Source organism: Notolabrus celidotus, chromosome 13 (genome assembly GCF_009762535.1).
Source record: "Notolabrus celidotus isolate fNotCel1 chromosome 13, fNotCel1.pri, whole genome shotgun sequence".
NCBI lineage: Eukaryota > Metazoa > Chordata > Actinopteri > Labriformes > Labridae > Notolabrus > Notolabrus celidotus.
This window is the reverse complement of record NC_048284.1, coordinates 33,435,655-33,454,466: the sequence shown is the minus strand read 5'-3', so window position 1 is coordinate 33,454,466 and position 18,812 is coordinate 33,435,655. Positions and strand designations below refer to the sequence as shown.

The following is an 18,812-nucleotide window of genomic DNA, read 5'->3' as shown; positions in this document are numbered from 1 at the left end:
TATTTCTAAACCTCAAACGTGGGTTTAAAATATGGCCGTGGTGCTCAGGTAGAGAATCATCATCCTCCTCAGTCATAGCCATCATCACCACGACTAAATGAACGCACTGATCTGAAGAACGTTTGATCTACGCCCAACCCAGGTACGGCTACACCACTGAGACAAACCAAACACAAGGACACCAACAGGTCACGGTCTTTGGGATCTGACTTCAGAACAGAGAACTCATCAGCTGACTTCAAAGATAAAGTAGAGAGTAACTAGAGCACTGATAGTGGTAGTGATATTTGTCTTGAAATGGAGTAAAAGTAATAAGTTCACCGAAACATAATACTCAAGTAAAGTACAGATACTCAATACATGTACTTAAGTACATTTACTTTGTTACTGTTCATCACTGCCTGCAAAACATCAAATACCACAATCCAAATACCCAAACACAACAAAACATGTAAACACAACGTTACACCAGCTTCCACGGCCAAACACCTCAACACAACAAGCACTGCAACACAGCAAAATACCAAACACAACGTTTTCCCAGTCTCATTGTTGTTTTTTGTTTTTCAAATCCAGCGTCAGGCTCTCATGTAGTCTAAAGGCTCATTTATACCTCTGCGTTGCCCCTACGCAGCAGGGGCTGACGCGGACATGAGCACCACATACTTGTGCGTTGATGTGTCCGTGTCGCGCAGCAACAGTGCGGCCTCTCTGATAGTCGGTGGCCTCCTTCCAGCCCCGCTACGATCTCTGTTTACTTTTCCACAGAGATTCAGAGCGTGTTATGTTAATCTACAGCTGATACATGTTGCTGTTTATCATACAGACATGATTACATGATTACAATCACAGGGCTTGCGGTCCATGTCGATTCTGCGCGTAGTTACATTTTAGAGAAGAAGCATGTCAGCTACGCCCATAGGCCTCTGCGTAGGTACGGGAGCTACGCTGACCCCCAGCGTAGGCTACGCCGTCAGGCTTAATGCAGGGGTTCTCAAACTTCTCAGCCCCAAACCCCCAAAATATAGGTGCCAGAGACTCGCAACCCCCACTGTCTCTCAAAGTGATTTAATGTGTCTTCATGTAGCTGGTCTGCAGAAAATGACCCTACCTATATGAGCATGTGTCTGTGTTTCCTGTGCTGTTATGAATGAACCTGCTGCTACTGATGCTTTTGATAATTAACTGTTTATTAACCCTAAACTTAGGAGTCATCTGGCAAAAAGCAAGGAAGAAATCTCATTACATTTACTATTTTCAAGGTTTTTATTTCAAGTTTAGCTACTGTTTTTGTCAATATTTTTGACTATGATGGGTAAAAATTAACTAGATCAGATAATTAAAAAAAAAAAATTCTGGAAGATATCGCCCTACCCACCATTTGAGTCTCGCGACCGCCCATGGGGACCCGACCCACAGTTTGGGAACCCCTGGTCCACAGTATAAACATTTGAACTGTAACTTCTACAGCATTTTCTCTGCAGTGTTTCTCAAGGAAGCCTAACTTCTAATGAAGTCCATCAGTTAACCAATCAAACATCAGATGTTAGCAGAGCAGCTCAAATCTTTTAACATCTCTTACATGTGAGTTAAAGTTCATACTTATCCCAAAGAGTCTATTTCTCTTAAAATGCACAGTAAAAATAAATCTGTCATGAGTTGATGGTTAGTTTAGTTCTTGTGTTTCTTGCCTAGGTTCATCCCCGTGTTTATTCTGTATTAGTTATCCTTTTTCTCTCCAGAGTGTTTAGTGATCCATGTCTCTTGTTGTGTTTTCTTAGTCTAGTCCTGTTTCCTGTTTTATTTTGTAGTTCTGAATCCTTGTGTTTCCTGTTTTATTTTGTAGCTCTGAATCCTTGTGTTTCCTGTTTTATTTTGTAGTTCTGAATCCTTGTGTTTCCAGTTTTATTTTGTAGTTCTGAATCCTTGTGTTTCCTGTTTTATTTTGTAGCTCTGAATCATGGTGTTTCCTGTTTTATTTTGAAGTTCTGAATCCTTGTGTTTCCAGTTTTATTTTGTAGTTCTGAATCCTTGTGTTTCCAGTTTATTTTGTAGTTCTGAATCCTTGTGTTTCCTGTTTTATTTTGTATTTCTGAATCCTTGTGTTTCCTGTTTTATTTTGTAGTTCTGAATCCTTGTGTCTCCAGTTTAGTTTTACTTCCTGTCCTTAAGTGTTTCTTTCCTTTAGTGATTCCCTCATTAGTCTCACCTGTGTCATGTGTTCACACCTGTGTCATGTGTTCACACCTGTGTTAATGACTGTGTATTTAGTTTCCCCTGACCTGTGTTGGATCATTGTCCGTCAGTACACAAATAAACACGGTGAGGAACCAAGGAATGAAACACAAGGAAACACAAAACTAAACATGAGCTCCTGACATAAATCTCTCTCATGTGAAAGATTTCGGGACTCAAACTCTCTTATGAAACAACCCATGGTTTCTCTTTACACAACAAAGGTTTTACCTGAATTATGAGTAGTCATTCACTCGTGTGTTATGGGGATTAAAAGAATAATGAAAGGTAAGGTAGTCACAAACCGAGCATTAAGATTCGGGCTTTAAAGATCCATCTTTTAGACAAAATTCACTAGAGTCTAAAATAATTAGAGAGGCCACAAATGATCCTGATTTATGGTCAGACACTATTTAACTTATACTGAATACTTTTATAATTGTAAATGATTGGCCTTCAGCTGACTCACCGAAACAGGAACAACAAGGAGTGTTTAGTTTGGCTTTATAAAACCACAATGCAGCGCTTAAGACTTGAGAATGACTCACCTACTCATTAAATGTGTCATTGAGAGATTACTGGATCCTTTTCACACCTATAACTCAAATGAGTTTGAACGAGGGGTGTAAACAATGAATCGAGTATCGGTTAATTGATTGTTAAGAACTTACTCAAACACGCATTTTTGTTTTCGATTTTCCATCAAGTGGAACAAACATCATGTGGTTTTATGTTTAAAGCATGTTTGATCTGGATCTTTCCACCAGAACTTAAGAGACAAACACTGAATCAGCATTCCAGGCGAGCTCATCCATGGAGTTACAGACCGTGTAATGATGCTGGGCCTACCTGTTAGACTGCCGTTAGACCGGCATGACTGACCATCAGATGGAAGAGCATTGATGCATCCACACGTGTCACCAGTGAAGGCATCACAGGCTCCATGTTCAGTGCAAATGTCACCTGACCAAGCAAAGTCCTGCTCACATATGCACTGGTATCCATTTGTATTTGTTGGTAAACACACTGTGTGGAGGAAGGAGATCCAGGTCAGTGACACACACACACACACACACACACACACACACACACACACACACACACACACAGACAGAGAGAGAGAAGTAGAGTCGTCTCATTGTGACAGAGCAACAACATGAGAGGACGTTTTACCTGTTGTCGTTTCTATGCTGGTGATTTCAGTAGTATTGCTGATCATTAAAGGGAAATCAAAGGTGTTTAAAGCTGTTCGAAGAGCCTCCAGGTCCGGGATGTTCAAGGTGACTTCAAGTATATAATCAGAGAAACTTAAACTGGCTGCAGAGACATAAAACAGACATCAACCAGGATGGAATTACATCAGAGACAAGGAAGAGAAATCTTCACAGACACAGAAAACAGCACCATTCTTAATGTTGAGACATTTCTTGGTATTCAATCTGTTCATCAATATGTGACTCACTTGCTCTCTTTTCTCTGGTATGGGTGTGTGAGGCTTTTAGAACCATTGTTTCCTGTAAAAAGAAAATCGTATCTTAAATCCAATCCAACAATCTGCACGATCTCATGATGTGGCGCATAAAACCTCCTGTATGTATAGACGGTCTCTGTACCTGATCCTCCAGACTGTAGCAAAGAACCAGAAGGACTAACATGCATCCTCCTGCCTTCAGGAACTCCATCCCAACTACAGAGAACACACAACCAATCAACACAGTGAAGAGATGAGCTCATTTTGCAGAGATACTTGAAATAACAAAGTCTTCTGTATGGTTATATAAGCTTTATGGAAGGGATAACGTATGGTTAGGAGGTTATTATGGGAAAAAGAACCCCAACAGGGTAAGACTTTGCGCCGCGGTCTTGACCCCCATAATAACCTGCTAACCAAACATTATCCCACTTCTTACCCGGCTACTAACTTCGGATACAAACACGTAGTTAAAATCATTGATTAAAGATGATTTTATTGATTTAAATGATTTATGTTTACAGTTTTTAAAATAGTCCCAGTGATTCCTCGTCAGTGATCGTTCCATGGTGATGGAACAAAGGAGGGTAACTGTAGCTGAGAAAGGGACTTATTTTAAGGCACAATCATTTACAGAGTCGACATTATACTTGAGAAGGTCTCTGTGTTTCTCTGCATGCGATTGTCTGTGAACTTCTCTCTCAATACAAGAACCAACAGGTGTGCAGGAGAATGATGGAAGATTGATTACAGATGGTGGTCTCTCAGAATGATTCATAAAATGTTGAAACAAACAAGATGCAATTACACCCGGCTCTCTTACTGATCTTCGGTCTGCGTAAGATGCTTGATTCTGATTGGTCCAAACCCCCTTGACCATGGTTATTAACTTTCACTAACATGAGCAACACCAGAGACGAACTGATCACACGTCATGTCAAATCAATCCACAGAAAAGAGTTCAGACACATTTAGCTTCTGCTTGTTGACACCATAGACCGTAAGGTGAGGGGAAACTGTTAGCTTTTGTTAGCATCAAACAATGAGGCTAAAACGTTAGCTTCAGTTAGCATGTTATTTCAGCAGGCTACGGACATTTTGATATTGGATCCTGTCCATCAATAATGATGAAGGAGCGGAGCAGGTGAGAGAAACTTTAGGTTAGTGATCTCTACAAAGAAACTTAAACCATGAGTTTGTGCTAACCATGAACTATCCTTTACTTATTATGTTCAGGCTGGAGCTGATAACTCTTACGTGAGAATTCTGTTCCTAGATTTTAGTTCAGCATTTAACACAATCATCCCCCAACAGCTGATCCAGAAACTCGGCCACTTGGGACTCAACACCTCCCTGTGCAACTGGGTGCTGGACTTTCTCACAGGGAGGCCACAAACTGTGAGAGTCGGCAGCAACTCCTCCAGAAACATCTCACTGAGCACAGGGGCCCCTCAAGGATGTGTGCTCAGCCCGCCGCTCTTTACCCTGCTGACCCACGACTGTGTGTCCACCTAGAGCACCAACCACATCATCAAATTTGCGGACGACACTACGGTGGTGGGCCTCATTACCAACAGCGATGAGGCCAACTACAGAAAAGAGACGAGCCAACTGGTCCAGTGATGCAGCGACAACAACCTCTTCCTCATCGTGGGGAAAACCAAAGAGATTGTCATGGGCTTCAGGAGAGGCCGACAGCAGCACCTCCCACTGACCATCAACGGCGCTGCTGTGGAGAGGGTGAGCAGTACCAAGTTCCTGGGACTGCACATCTCTGATGACGTCTCCTGGACTAACAACACTGCATCGCTGGCCAAGAAGGCTCAAAAACAGCTCTACTTCCTCCACAAACTGAAGAAAGCACAAGTCCCACCCCCCATTATGTTCTCCTTTTACAGAGGTACTATCGAGAGTGTCCTCCTTGGCTGAGTCGCTGTGTGGTTTGGTGGCTGCACTGCCTCCTGCCAAAAGACTCAGCAGCACATAGTGAACACAGCCAGCAGCATCATCGGTGCTCCTCTGCCCCCCCCCCCCCTCACAGACATTTTCCACACCCGCCTCATCAGCAGAGCCATCAGCATCGCTGGTGACACCCCCCACCCCTACCACTCCCTCCTCAGTCTCCTGTCTTCAGGGAAAAGGTACCGCGGCCTCCAGGCCCGCTCCACCAGACTGTTGAAAAGCTTTTTCCACCAGGCTGTCAGGATGCTGAACTCCACTCACTACCTCCCCTCTCTGCCCCCTAGACTGTAACACACCCACTACATACAAGGACTCTACCTCAGCTGCTTTTGCACATTAAACCATTTACTTATCTCCTTTTTTTTTTTTTTTTTTTTATTCTTCCTCTTGTCTGCATATATATTTCTGGTTTGTGTCATGTTTGTCACAAACTGTCAAATATTCATGCAATTTATTCTTGCAGCAAAAGAAAAGAAAGAAAACCTTTTTCTTCTGTGCTTGTGACTGTGTGCATGCAACCATCACCATCCCTCTTAGAACTCTGGCCTATCTTTTATTGACAGCTAATATCATGTTCTGTAAAAGAGGGCGTGCACACCTAGGTGGGCCAAAAAAAATAAAAAAAATAAGAGAAAGTGAAAGAAAGATTACATAAGGATATACAAAGGGACAGGGAGAGAGAAGGAGAGAGAGACCTAACACAGTTAGATGGAGAGGGACCATCTCACCATGATGCCAAAAAAAAAAAAAAAAAATCCGTGTGGTGATACTAATGATTAAGCAACCCTTAGTGTCCACAATCATTACTGAAGCTTGGGTCGCAGAGGGTTGCCGCCGTGCTGTGTTCTATTTGTGTAACAAGACCACCACTGGTGCAGATGAAACCACCTGGGTCAGACCAGCCGAGCGGTACGGCTCAGCACCCGGGCCGCGAGAGCAGTCAGACCGAAGGATCCAACCCGCCGCGGGAGACCCAGGCCAGGGGACAAGCCAAGGACCCAGACCGGAAGCAAGCAGGTACCGCCGGAGCACCCAGGGCGACCCCCAGGTCACCCAGTAGGAGGAAAGGGGGGCGAGGGGGGAGAGATCCCGCAGCCCCCCCAAGGGACACCCCCACAACACCGCCCCCACAGCCCCCCAAGACGGAGCCAAAGGAGCCACCAGGGCCGAGGGGGCCCGGCACCAGGAGCAGACAGCCAGGCAGACGGGCAGGACCAGGACCAGAGCCCACCAACCGGCGCGCCGGAGCGGGGGGAGGGCGGAGGCGGCAGGGCCAATCCCACCTGCCCCCCCCAGACGGCCCGACCACTCCCCCTAGCCACGCCCCCCACCCACGCCCTGCGACTGATGGACCAGGCCACGGGGGCATGGAGGGACACCCCAATGGCTGCCGTAGTAACACCCCCCCAGCTGCGCACCACCCCACCCCCCCAAGAGGACCGCGAGGGAACCCCGGGAAACCCGGCCCCGAGGGCAGCCGCGGACCAGGCCCCCACAGGGGAGGGGGCAGCAGGGGGACGGAGGGTGACAGGGACATCAGCCACCCACCCAGCCCCGATGGGCCCCCAACGAGTAGGGCCGAGCCAAACACTAAGGCCCCGCCAAACCTGATATGTGTGTGTGTGATATGATTTGAACTTTGTTTTGTTTGTTTTTTTTGTTGTATGTATGCTTGCTAGTGAGGTGGATTAAAATAGGGGGGGCAGGAAGGGAGGCGGGAGAGAGGGGGGAGAGCCGTAGTGCACTACTGTATCACAATCCGCCGCCCCCCCCCCCCCCCCCGTATAAAACCCGCCCCCCGACCCTATATCTTTACCTATATCAGTATCTAGTGAGGTGCATTAAAATAGGGGGGGGGGGGGGCAGATGGGGGCCGGGAGAGAGGGGGGAGAGCCGCAGCGCACTACTGCACCACAATCTGCCCCCCCCCCCCCCAGTATAAAACCGGTCCACCCAACCCACACCCCCCACCCCATGTCTTTACCTATATCAGTATCTAGTGAGGTGCATTAAAATAAGGGGGTGGAAGGGAGGCGGGAGAGGGGGGGGGGGGGGGAGCCTTGGCGCACCAATGCCCCATCACTTATCTCCAATTCTGTTTGCACCGTAATATCATTTGCACTATTATCTATTTACATTGTCCATTTTTAAACTGTCACGGCACTGCACTACCTGCACTGTGTACATAGGCTGTTTTTAACTTTATTTTATTATAATTTTATTGTATTTTATATTAAATTTTTTTGCTATTTAAGAGCTGGAAGAGAGAAACAGCATCTCGTTTTTCCTGTATGTCTTCGTATATATAGTGAAAATTGACAATAAAAACCTTGAATCTTGAATCTAAATGTTGAGGAGCAGTTGATCATACTGCAGTTATTTTACAGATAATAAGAGAGAATTATGATGCTACCTAGCAGACCAATCACAGGCCTCGCTGTTTGCGTTGGTGCACGTCAGGCTTTATGTGCAGGCCTCTGTGTAGGTACCAGTGTTCAATTTGGCAGCTATTTTAGATTTAGTCTTTAGACGAAACTGCCTGTTAGTTTTAGTCACATTTTAGTCTTTTCAGCCCTTTATAGTTTTAGTCTAGTTTTAGACCAAGGAAACTCAAAACATTTAGTCTTTTGTCTGCTTACCCCTTTGTGATTCTCTGTTATTAAAAAATCAGTTCAAGTTCGACACGGCCGTGGCACAAAGGACTTTGTATACAAAAAGTTTCTTGTGTGATGGTGGTCCTCGGGGTGCTTCACACCCATCCATAAAGAAAAGACGGTGTAACTAACACAGTCAGAGAAAAGAAATGCTGTATGTGTACAAGGAAGAAGAGCTGTTACCTAAACTGATGTTCGGTAAGGGTGTATTCCCTGCTAAGAGATGTGTCAAGTTGCATTTAATTGCTTCCTCTGTAGTCTATTGTCTCAGGTAAGGAGTTGCGCCTATCCCTGAGTTATTAACATTACACAGCAGGAACACACACATTTCTTTTTCAGGCATACAAACACAACTTGTGGACGTAAAGGTTGGCTGACTCCTTTAACAGGCTTTTGATGATGTTTATTATCGCTCTAGCTTCTTATCAGAGCTCATATCATGATTTATGTAAATTAAATAAATCATAGCTTCTTTTTATTTGACTTCTGCCAAATTATTCCTCTCCAGGTTCCTAGAGTGAATTCAGAGCTGGGAAAGTCTGCTTTTGCCTTTTTTGCACCGTCTGCCTGAAACTCACTTCAAAGCACTTTAAAAATGAATGCACTGGTTTTATTTTTGGCAGTTTAAATCAGGGGTGTCAATCACACGGCCCACAGGCCAAAACCGGCCCGCCAGGAAATCCAATCTGGCCCGCAGATGACTTCCAGAAGTGAAAAATTACAGAGAAGACCTTAACTGCAATTTTTCAAGAAAAGTAACTGCTATTACAGATTTGTCCTCTAGGGGTCGCATACATTCACAGTGCTGACGGAGCACATCTGAATGCCGCTCCGGGACTTTTTTTCCCCTAAAAGAATATTTGGAGTTTGTATAATCCGGTGGAAATGCGTAGACTTCTTAGAGCACTTCAAGATCCAATCAACACTAAAGTTATCTTATATGTAAACTTGAAAAAGCAGGAGCAGTGGATCCACTATTTTCGACAAAAGGAGCCACATATCGTGTGCATGCTTACCATACATGTGTGTACGTCATATGTGTGCTCCGTCACTAATAGCACTAGCACTACACCCCTGCATACAACACTGTCCAGCAAGCACACTGTTCATGCTGGAGCTGGGGGGGGGGGGTCCATAATAGTCAACATACAACAGCTGTTTATGTAAAAAGATAGATCGGTAGACATTTTTAGAATGTGCTTTTTTGCACTAAAACAAAGGGAAACATTTTGAGTTTTTGTTATTTATAGGGTTATTATGATGCTATGATTTTACTGGTCCGGCCCACTTCAGATCAAATTGGGCTGTATGTGGCCACTGAACTGAAATGAGTTTGACACCCCTGGTTTAAATCTTTTTAACTTTTTAACTTCTGATTGCTCCTCTTTTAACTGACTTTAACTGAAAATTACTTTTTAATAGTTGTCTGTTTTTAACTGATCATCATTCTTTTAAGGTTTTATCTTTTCATGCATTTTAATGTTTCTTTTATACGCTCGACATCATTTTAAATGTGGGCTTTGCTCTAAATCAGGGGTGTCAAACTCATTTCAGTTAAGGGGCCACACACAGCCCAAGTTGATCTGAAGTGGGCCGGACCAGTAAAATCATAACATAATAACCTATAAATAACGACAACTTTACATTTTTCCCTTTCCCAGGAACTGTTTGCTTGCTGGACAGTGTTGTATGCAGGGGTGTTGTGCTAGTGTTAGTAGTTAGTGGATCATCTTATAGTGCTCTAAAAAGACTTAATGAATCTTAACCGGATTATGCAAACAGCAAGTAATCTATTTTCTCACTTTGAGAAAAAAGTCCCGGGAAAAAGTGCTGTTTAGGTGTGCTCCATCAGCACTATGATTGTATGCGACCCTCAGAGGACAAATTTAAAATAGTAGTTACTTTTATTGAAAATTTGCAGTTAATGTCTAATCTGTAATTTTTTCATTTTTGCAAAGTCGTTCCATGGGCCGGATGGCAACGTCTGGCGGGCCGGTTTTGGCCCGCCGGCTGCATGTTTGACACTCCTGCTCTAAATGGTTTTCAAGTTTAAATACAGACAATTAATTTCTTATGAAGGGATCTATTTACTCGTCTTTCAAGGTACTCTTTAACGTATTAATCATGTTACCCAAATAAAACAACGGCTCAACAGCAGGACTAATAGCTCCCACACTTATTGATAAGTATCAGTGAAGTAATTGTAAGTTGACATGTAAACATTCATTGTATAACAACAAATCAAAGTTCATAAAATTAGGTTCAAAGTTATATTTAAAACCTCTTCACTTTTACTAGCTTCCCCAATGCCCTGTTAAAAACAGACTAACAAATCTGTGTGAAGCAGCATCTCTTAACTAACGCCTGAAAGCTCAAACAGGCCTCAGCACCTTTAAGTTGAAGTTTATGATATGAATGAAATTATTTACCTCTTAATGTGCTCCAATAAAAACCCTCTCCTCAGGAGGGAACAATCATTGAACCGAGCCTCTCCTGAAACACAGACTGATCATCACACATAAAGAACAGCCATCACTTCCTTAAAAGTTTTTTCTGTCAGACAGGTCTGGTAACTTTCTGGTAATCTGATGCTTTGCATGACATAAGATCCACTTGTTGACCTACAGATGAGCACTGTTAAATACAGAGGCATTGTTTAAAGGTTCTTTCAGCATCAAAAGGAAGCTGACAGGGGCCTGCTCAGTGGTCTGGATTCTTACGGCTCATTGTTCTGTTCAAACAGAGCTGATCATGATCAAATGTGGGACAGAGCTATTTTGGGAAGTGCTGATGAGAGGAGTCGGCTATCATGACTGCCAGTGGGCGCTGCTGTGCAGAGTATTCCTTTTTCCCACATGAACACAAAGCATACAAATGCAAGACAGTCCAGCTTGCAGACCTCCACTCTCAGCCGACTCTCTTGCAGGCTCCACTCTGAGATCCCCTCCAACATCAGAGAGGTGTGACGTCAGGATTAAGCTGGCTGAGAGTGGAGGTCTGCAGCTGGACCCCTCTCAGTTTTCCTGCGTTTTGAGCTGTGGTGTATAAACTACTTGAAAGCCGCACTTGAGTAAAATTAAAGATATTTTACTTGAAATCTACTCAGGTAAAAGTGAAAGTCACCCATTAAAAAAACACCTGAGTAAAAGTCTTAAAGGAGCTCAAATTAATTGAACTCAAGTATCAAAAGTCAAAGTACAAAGAAACAAAACAGATAGAAATATTTTTTTCTCTCACAAGCTTTAACTTGAATTCTCCCTCCCTCCCTCAACTCCCTTCTCCTCTTTCTCCTCTTGCTCCCTCCCTCCCTCCTTCCCCTCTTGCTCCCTCTCTCCTTCTCCTCTTGCTGTGTGTGGTCTCGCGGAGATGAGCCTCAGCTTGATTTGAGAGCATCAGTTGTCCGCACGAGAACACGCACAGCCCCGATAATCAAACATCATGAGACAATTATATTCATGTTTTATTTTGTAACATTTATCGACGGTGACAATATAAATGTAGTGGAGTAAAAGTGTCATTTTTTTCATTTTAATGTAGCGAAGTAAAAGTGAAAGTTGCAAAAAATGTAGAAACTCAAGTAAAGTATAGATACTCACTAAACCTACTTACTGTAAGTACTGTAACAAAGTACTTTTACTTTGTTCCTTTACATCACTGGTTTTGATTGCCTTGGTTAACCTGATTCCTCAATAGCGTTACATTGACAAAACAAAGTCCTCCAGAGAGACTCTATTGTTTGATTTGTGCTTCAGTCCTATCACAACCTCTTTGTTTACAATCATTGTTGTTTTAAAATGGGGATAGAGGTCGGATCAACTCAAGGTTTAAAGAGTCACAGCAATATGATTCACTTCATATTACATGCAACACATAAAGGTAAATTCACTAGCAAGGACCACGCCACACAAGGATATAAGTTGAACATTTAATGAATTAGTTGTGCGTGGTGTGCCCAGCAGAAGGAGACTCAGGATGGGGGTTCCGTCTCAGCGTTATCCTGCCGGAGCTGATCTTGACCCAGGTTGTACCTGGAAGTAGACAGGGCATAGAAGGAGCGAGCACGAGTTGAGTAGGAGAGGACAAGGAAATAGGTTAAGTGCAGTAGAGTAAGGTGAGGGAGGGTGGGTTGAAGAATCACGGACAAGCAGTTGGAGTAGGCTGGCTACGTTTAAGAAGGCTTGTCAGGTGATTGAGGGTGTGGTTTAGGCGTGGTCCTGCTCCCGAATCTAAGTTAACACCTTAACTTCATGTATGTTCATTTAAGTTTCATGATAACTGTTTTATGGTTATTTAGTTATTTTTATATGATGGTGTTTAAAGCGATTCAAACAGTCTAAAGTTAACTGTCTTATGCTACGACATCTAAACGTTCAGGATGTTGTTTTACATTAGGCGGGCGTATTTATCGTGACTTCTGTCCGACGATAGAGGAGGAGGAGCTGGAGGGGGAGGAGCCTAACAGACGGCTGAGACCGTAAAGGAGGATTAGATTTAGGTCACTTCCATCCTAAGATGGAGGGGAGCTTCTGGTTCACGTTGGAGGAGCCGTTAAGCCGGCTTAGAGTGGAGGTCTGCAGCTGGACACCTCTCTACAAATGAAACATAGTTGCACGACATGAGGGCTGCACGGTGGTGCAGTGGGTAGCGCTGCTGCCTCACAGCAAGAAGGTTCCTGGTTCGAATCCCCGGCCGGGTGGGTGCCCTTCCGTGTGGAATTTGCATGTTATCTTAGTGCATGCGTGGGTTCTCTCCGGGTTCTCCAGCTTCCTCCCACAATCCAAAAACATGCTCAGGTTGATTGATCACTCTAAATTGCTGTGTGAGTGTGTGCATGCATGGTTGTCTGTCTCTCTGTGTTAGCCCTGTGATAGGTTGGCGACCTGTCCAGGGTGTACCCTGCCTTCCGCCCGAAGCCAGCTGGGATAGGCTCCAGCCCCCCGTGACCCCTAATGGGATAAGCGGTCAAGATAATGGATGGATGGAGATTTCCGCATGTCTACCCCCTATATCTACCGGACAAGAAGAGATACACTACCAGTCAGAAGTTTGGAAACACCTTCTCATTCAAGGGTTTGTATTTATTGTAATGCTTGTAAACACTGTAGATTAATACTGAAGACATCAACACTATGAAAGAACATACATGGAATTATTGAATGAACAAAAAAGTGTTAAACAAAGCAGAATCTGTTTTATATTTTAGATTCTGTAAAGTAGCCCCCTTTTTCCTTCATGACAGCTTTGCACACTCTTGGTATTCTCTCAGTCTGCTTCATGAAGTGGTCTCCTGAAATGGTTTCTAATGAACATGAGCCTTGTCAAGAGTTCATTTGTAGAATGACTTGCCTTCTTAATGTGTTTGAGACCATCAGTTGTGTTGTTCAGAGGTAGGGTTGGTACACAATGGATAGCCCTATTTGACTACTGTTGTAATCCAGATTATGGTAAAACCAGATTATTTCATAGTTTTGATGTCTTCAGTATTAATCTACAATGTTGACAATAATTAACATAAATAAAAACCATTGAATGAGAAGGTGTGTCCAAACTTTTGACTGGTAGTGTAGATGTATTCTCTGATTCTCCTGGTGGTTAAAAGTTCAACACTTTGATGTGGTTCATTTCTTGATCAAATTCCAAAGTAAGCTTGTCAACTAATCCAAGACAAATACAACCCCGTCCTTGCAAAGTTTGCCATCAACCTTCACAGGTTTTGTGCAGAAGTAAGGGTCATGATCCCACAGTTTTCACATTCCTCCTGAAAATGCCCCAGGTCTTACCTGAGCTCTTAAAGGCCTCTTTTCTCTGTTGTTTTGAGGTAGCTCATGCATGTAAAGTCACGTCAGTAAACTTCATTGTTTGACACTGTAAGTCAGTCCTTGTGAGTCATGCATTTTACAACAAAGCAGTTTGTGCATTGTTCTGTCTGTGGGCAGATGAAAAGACAAAAGCATAATATACGTGTTAAATAATATGCACGCAGGAAAAGTGGATTTCAGTGTGAGGCAGTGTGCACATACCTGAACCTCTCATTAGCACGGCCATTTTAATCTGTGTAAACCGGCTACAACCAAAGAAGCCAGTTAGTCATTATATCACTGGGCCAGACCTCATCTGCATGCTAGCATTATGATGACATAATAAAGGTCAGACATGATGTGGGAAGGCAACTGTGTGCAGACGTCTATTAAATGATCCGTCTATCTTAATCAGCATTTAGAGGAGAGGGTGCTTGAGTAATTTATGTTATTGTATATAAAAAACAGACTGTAGGTCGACAGGACTAAAAAGCCAGACAGACTGAACTAGAATCCTGACAGGGTAAGCAGGACACAGAGGGGTCACGTCACATCAATCAATCAATCACTCAATCAATCAATCTTTATTTACCGGGTGCCCTTTGAGGCACTCCCGGCCTCTGTATGGCGCGGTGCCAGTCCTCCCGGGACTTGAGGTGCTTGACGGTGTCAATTAAAAGGTCTTTAAAAAGGTGCCGTCACCAAACTGCTTCCCTTTCATGAACCTGGCACTCAGCGTTCCTGACATGACTGAGGTGGACAACAGTTGTTTGGTGTGGCCTAGGCACTGAGGTGCGCATAGTTTGGTGTGGCCTTAACAGTTATGTGTGGGTCAGGAAAAAGAGGTAAGCTGTTCTTTTCTCCCTGCTTCATGTATCACATGGGGAGTATTACTGAGATGTGTCTGTCTGATCCTGGCAGTCGGCGTCCATGGCGTGACCATAGTCTGTATCAGTGGCGGCTGGCCAATAGGGGCGCTAGGGCGCCGCCCCACCACCCACCACAAGACATTAAAAAAATAATAATAATAATTAAATAATAAAATGATATTCTGAACTGTATGTATATATATTTTAAAATGAGCAAGATTAATATTGTATAGTTAAATAATTATTAGTAAAGCTGTTTGGTTCATCTGTGTTGTCTGATTGGTGACGTATGTTCCCCATGGGTTTTCCCCATAGACGGGTTTTCTCCGGTTTTCCTCCGGGGCGCAGAAATCTTTGGCCATAGACTCTCGTTAAAAGTTGTACATGCGCAGTAGCTCCTCTTCAATACAAGAGATAGGGCCGTGTCGGGGCGCACCTTCCCTGCGCCCAGAGCTGAATGCAGCTTGATTTACATACCATCACCCTCCTGTCATGGGGCTGACGTCACAGCCGTCTGTCATCAAGCGCGGCTGATTGACAGGTCGAGCCGTGGGAGTTGGAGACGATCGGACAGAGACGCAAAATGGAGGGAGAGAAAGTAAATAACTCATTGAAGTCACTCAAAACATCACCTTTAGAGAGGAGAACGTACCAGGAGAAGCTCCACGTGAAAGAGCGTGGACCTGATCAGCCCAACATCAACATTAATCAGAAGTCCAAAGACAGAGGGAGACAACACACCCGGTCTTTTTCCAGGACCTGGTTTAGCAACAAGGCTAACTACATGCAGTGATGCTAATGTGTTAGTCTGCTTTCCCTGCCTCCTTTTCCAAACGTCAGGATCTGACCCATCATGGATTAAGACAGGTATTACTGATTTAAAGCACTTTTCAGAAAAGTTAAACTGGCAGGAATAGTAATGCTATTATTTGACAGATTATTAGCCGCAGACCGAGCAGCAAGTACACCATTGCCTCCATGTCCTCCATTGTTTGTGATTGTTGTGACGCATTCAAAATGAGGTGAACGTAGTTTCGCGCGGCTGGGTTTATGACAACCCTGCCCACCCTGAGTCGGTACACGGTTGGTGGAAAAGAAACCCAAACCGAGTAGAGCTGAGTCGAGCTGAGTCGAGTCGAGTAGGGCTGAAACTGTGTCGTGGAAAACGGCCATTATAGACAGGACTCAGTCTGATCTCATCTTAATCCACCATGAGCAGAGCACTTTGCAGCATTTAGCAAGTTACAGTGGCAAGGACAAACTTCCTTTAACAGGCAGAAACCTCCAGCAGGACCAGACTCATGTTAGACACACATCTGCTGAGACCATGTGGACCTATTAACCACAGGGTCAGCACACCTGTAGGCTCTGTCCTGCTGAGTTCACAGCTGAAGCAGATCAGCAATCGGAGAATGATACAGGTTGGGTCCTGGCAGAATGTCACTGCTATTTTGTCGGTGCAACCGGTGAGCTGTAGTTTACCGTCTTTCACCTGCCTTAGTTCAGGTTTAGCCTCTCAGTTTTTGGTGTCTGTGAGAGTGATTTTTGTTTTGTACAGTTTTTGTTTTTTGTTATAAACACTGCTCCAGTGTGTGAGTCTACTTCTGAGTCCTCCAACCTACCTTGTGTCAGAAGTGTGCCAGAACTTCATTTCTGCTGATTGATCTGATTTGATCTGATTGATCAGACCAGGACAAACAGGCCGAAGAACACTTTGTATCCCAAAGCAATAAGTGCACTTAACGCTAGATATTGCAAATATAAAATTGAGGACTGTGCAATCATTTGACTGGCTGAATGTTGAATGCTGTGTGTGTCTGTGTTTTTATTTATTATTTATGTTTGTCTTCTGTTTTACGATTTATTATTTTCCTGATGCTGTTTTTAAGAATCTTTTCTGCTGAAAACAGGTTGCATTTCAATTTCGTTGCACATGTGCAATGACAATAAAGATATATCTATTTATATTCTTGGAAGCTGAAAATATCCCAGTTCTTGCATGGCCAGCATACTCAGCGGACATGTCACCCATTTATCATGTTTGGGATGCTCTGGATCGACGTATATGACAGCGTGTTCCAGTTCCTGCAGATATCCAGCAACTTGGCACATTGAAGAGGAGTGGACCAACACTCCACAGACCACAGTCAACAACCTGATCAACTCTATGTGAAGGAGGTGTGTTCCACTGCGTGAGGCAAATGGTGTTCACACCAGATCCTGACTGGTTTTCTGACCCCCCAATATACAGTAAAACTGCACATTTTAGAGTGTCAATTTTGTGGCCAGCTTAAGGCACACCTGTGCAATAATCATGCTGTCTAATCAGCATCTTGATATGCCACACCTGTGAGGTGGATGGATTATCTGGGCCAGGGGTGTCAATCACACGGTCCGCGTGTGGACGTAAAGGTTGGCTGACTCCTTTAACAGGCTTTTGATGATGTTTATTATCGCTCTAGCTTCTTATCAGAGTTCATATCATGATTTATGTAAATTAAATAAATCATAGCTTCTTTTTATTTGACTTCTGCTAAATTATTCCTCTCCAGGTTACTAGAGTGAATTCAGAGCTGGGAAAGTCTGCTTTTGCCTTTTTTTGCACCATCTGCCTGAAACTCACTTCAAAGCACTTTAAAAATGAATGCACTGGTTTTATTTTTGGCAGTTTAAATCAGGGGTGTCAATCACACGGCCCGCGGGCCAAAACCGGCCCGCCAGGGATTCCAATCCGGCCCGCAGATGACTTCCAAAAGTGTAAAATTACAGAGTGCGTGTGTAAGACCTTAACTGCAATTTTTCAAGAAAAGTAACTGCTATTACAGATTTGTCCTCTAGGGGTCGCATACATTCACAGTGCTGACGGAGCACATCTGAATGCCGCTCGGGGACTTTTTTTTCCCCAAATTGAATATTTGCAGTTTGTATAATCCGGTGGAAATTCGTAGACTTCTTAGAGCACTTCAAGATCCAATCAGCACTAAAGTTATCTTATATGTAAACTTGAAAAAGCAGGAGCTGTGGATCCACTATTTTCGACAAAAGGAGCCACATATCGTGTGCATGCTTACCATACATGTGTGTACGTCATAGGTGTGCTCCGTCACTAATAGCACTAGCACTACACCCCTGCATACAACACTGTCCAGCAAGCACACTGTTCATGCTGGAGCTGGGGGGTCCATAATAGTCAACATACAACAGCTGTTTATGTAAAAAGATAGATCGTTAGACATTTTTAGAATGTGCTTTTTTGCACTAAAACAAAGGGAAACATTTTGAGTTTTTGTTATTTATAGGATTATTATGCTATGATTTTGCTGGTCCGGCCCACTTCAGATCAAATTGGGCTGTATGTGGCCCCTGAACTGAAATGAGTTTGACACCCCTGATCTGGGCAAAGGAGAAGTGCTCACTAACACAGATTTAGACACATTAGTGAACAGTATTTGAGTGAAATAGTCCTTTAGTGTACGTAGATAAGTCTTAGATCTTTGAGTTCAGCTCATGAAACATGGGAGCAAAAACTAAAGTGTTACGTTTATATTTTTGTTCAGTGAATATATATATATATATATTTTTTTTTAAGTTATATTTTTGAGAATTTGAACCTTTTAATGGACAGCACAACTGAAGAGACACAGAATATGTGGGAAGTAGAGAGTAGGGGAGGACACGGTCGAGGGTGGAGTCGAATCTGCGACCTCTGCACTGAGGGCTATAGCCTCTGTATATGGGGCGTGTGCTTAGACTGCTAGGCCAACGGCGCTCCAGTAAAGATATATTCTATTCTCTCTGGTTGTCTGTGGTGTCACTTTTTATA

The 18,812-nt window shown here is 43.6% G+C and overlaps 1 long non-coding RNA gene across 1 annotated transcript; it reads right to left on the bottom strand.

Moving 5' to 3' along the window:
* Positions 1–3,180: 3,180 nt before the first annotated feature.
* LOC117823805 lies at positions 3,181–3,744 on the bottom strand. Its single transcript, XR_004633499.1, has 3 exons — positions 3,698–3,744; positions 3,409–3,552; positions 3,181–3,261 (listed from the first exon to the last, which is right to left on the bottom strand). It is a non-coding gene; the product is annotated as an uncharacterized LOC117823805 (long non-coding RNA).
* Positions 3,745–18,812: the final 15,068 nt, after the last annotated feature.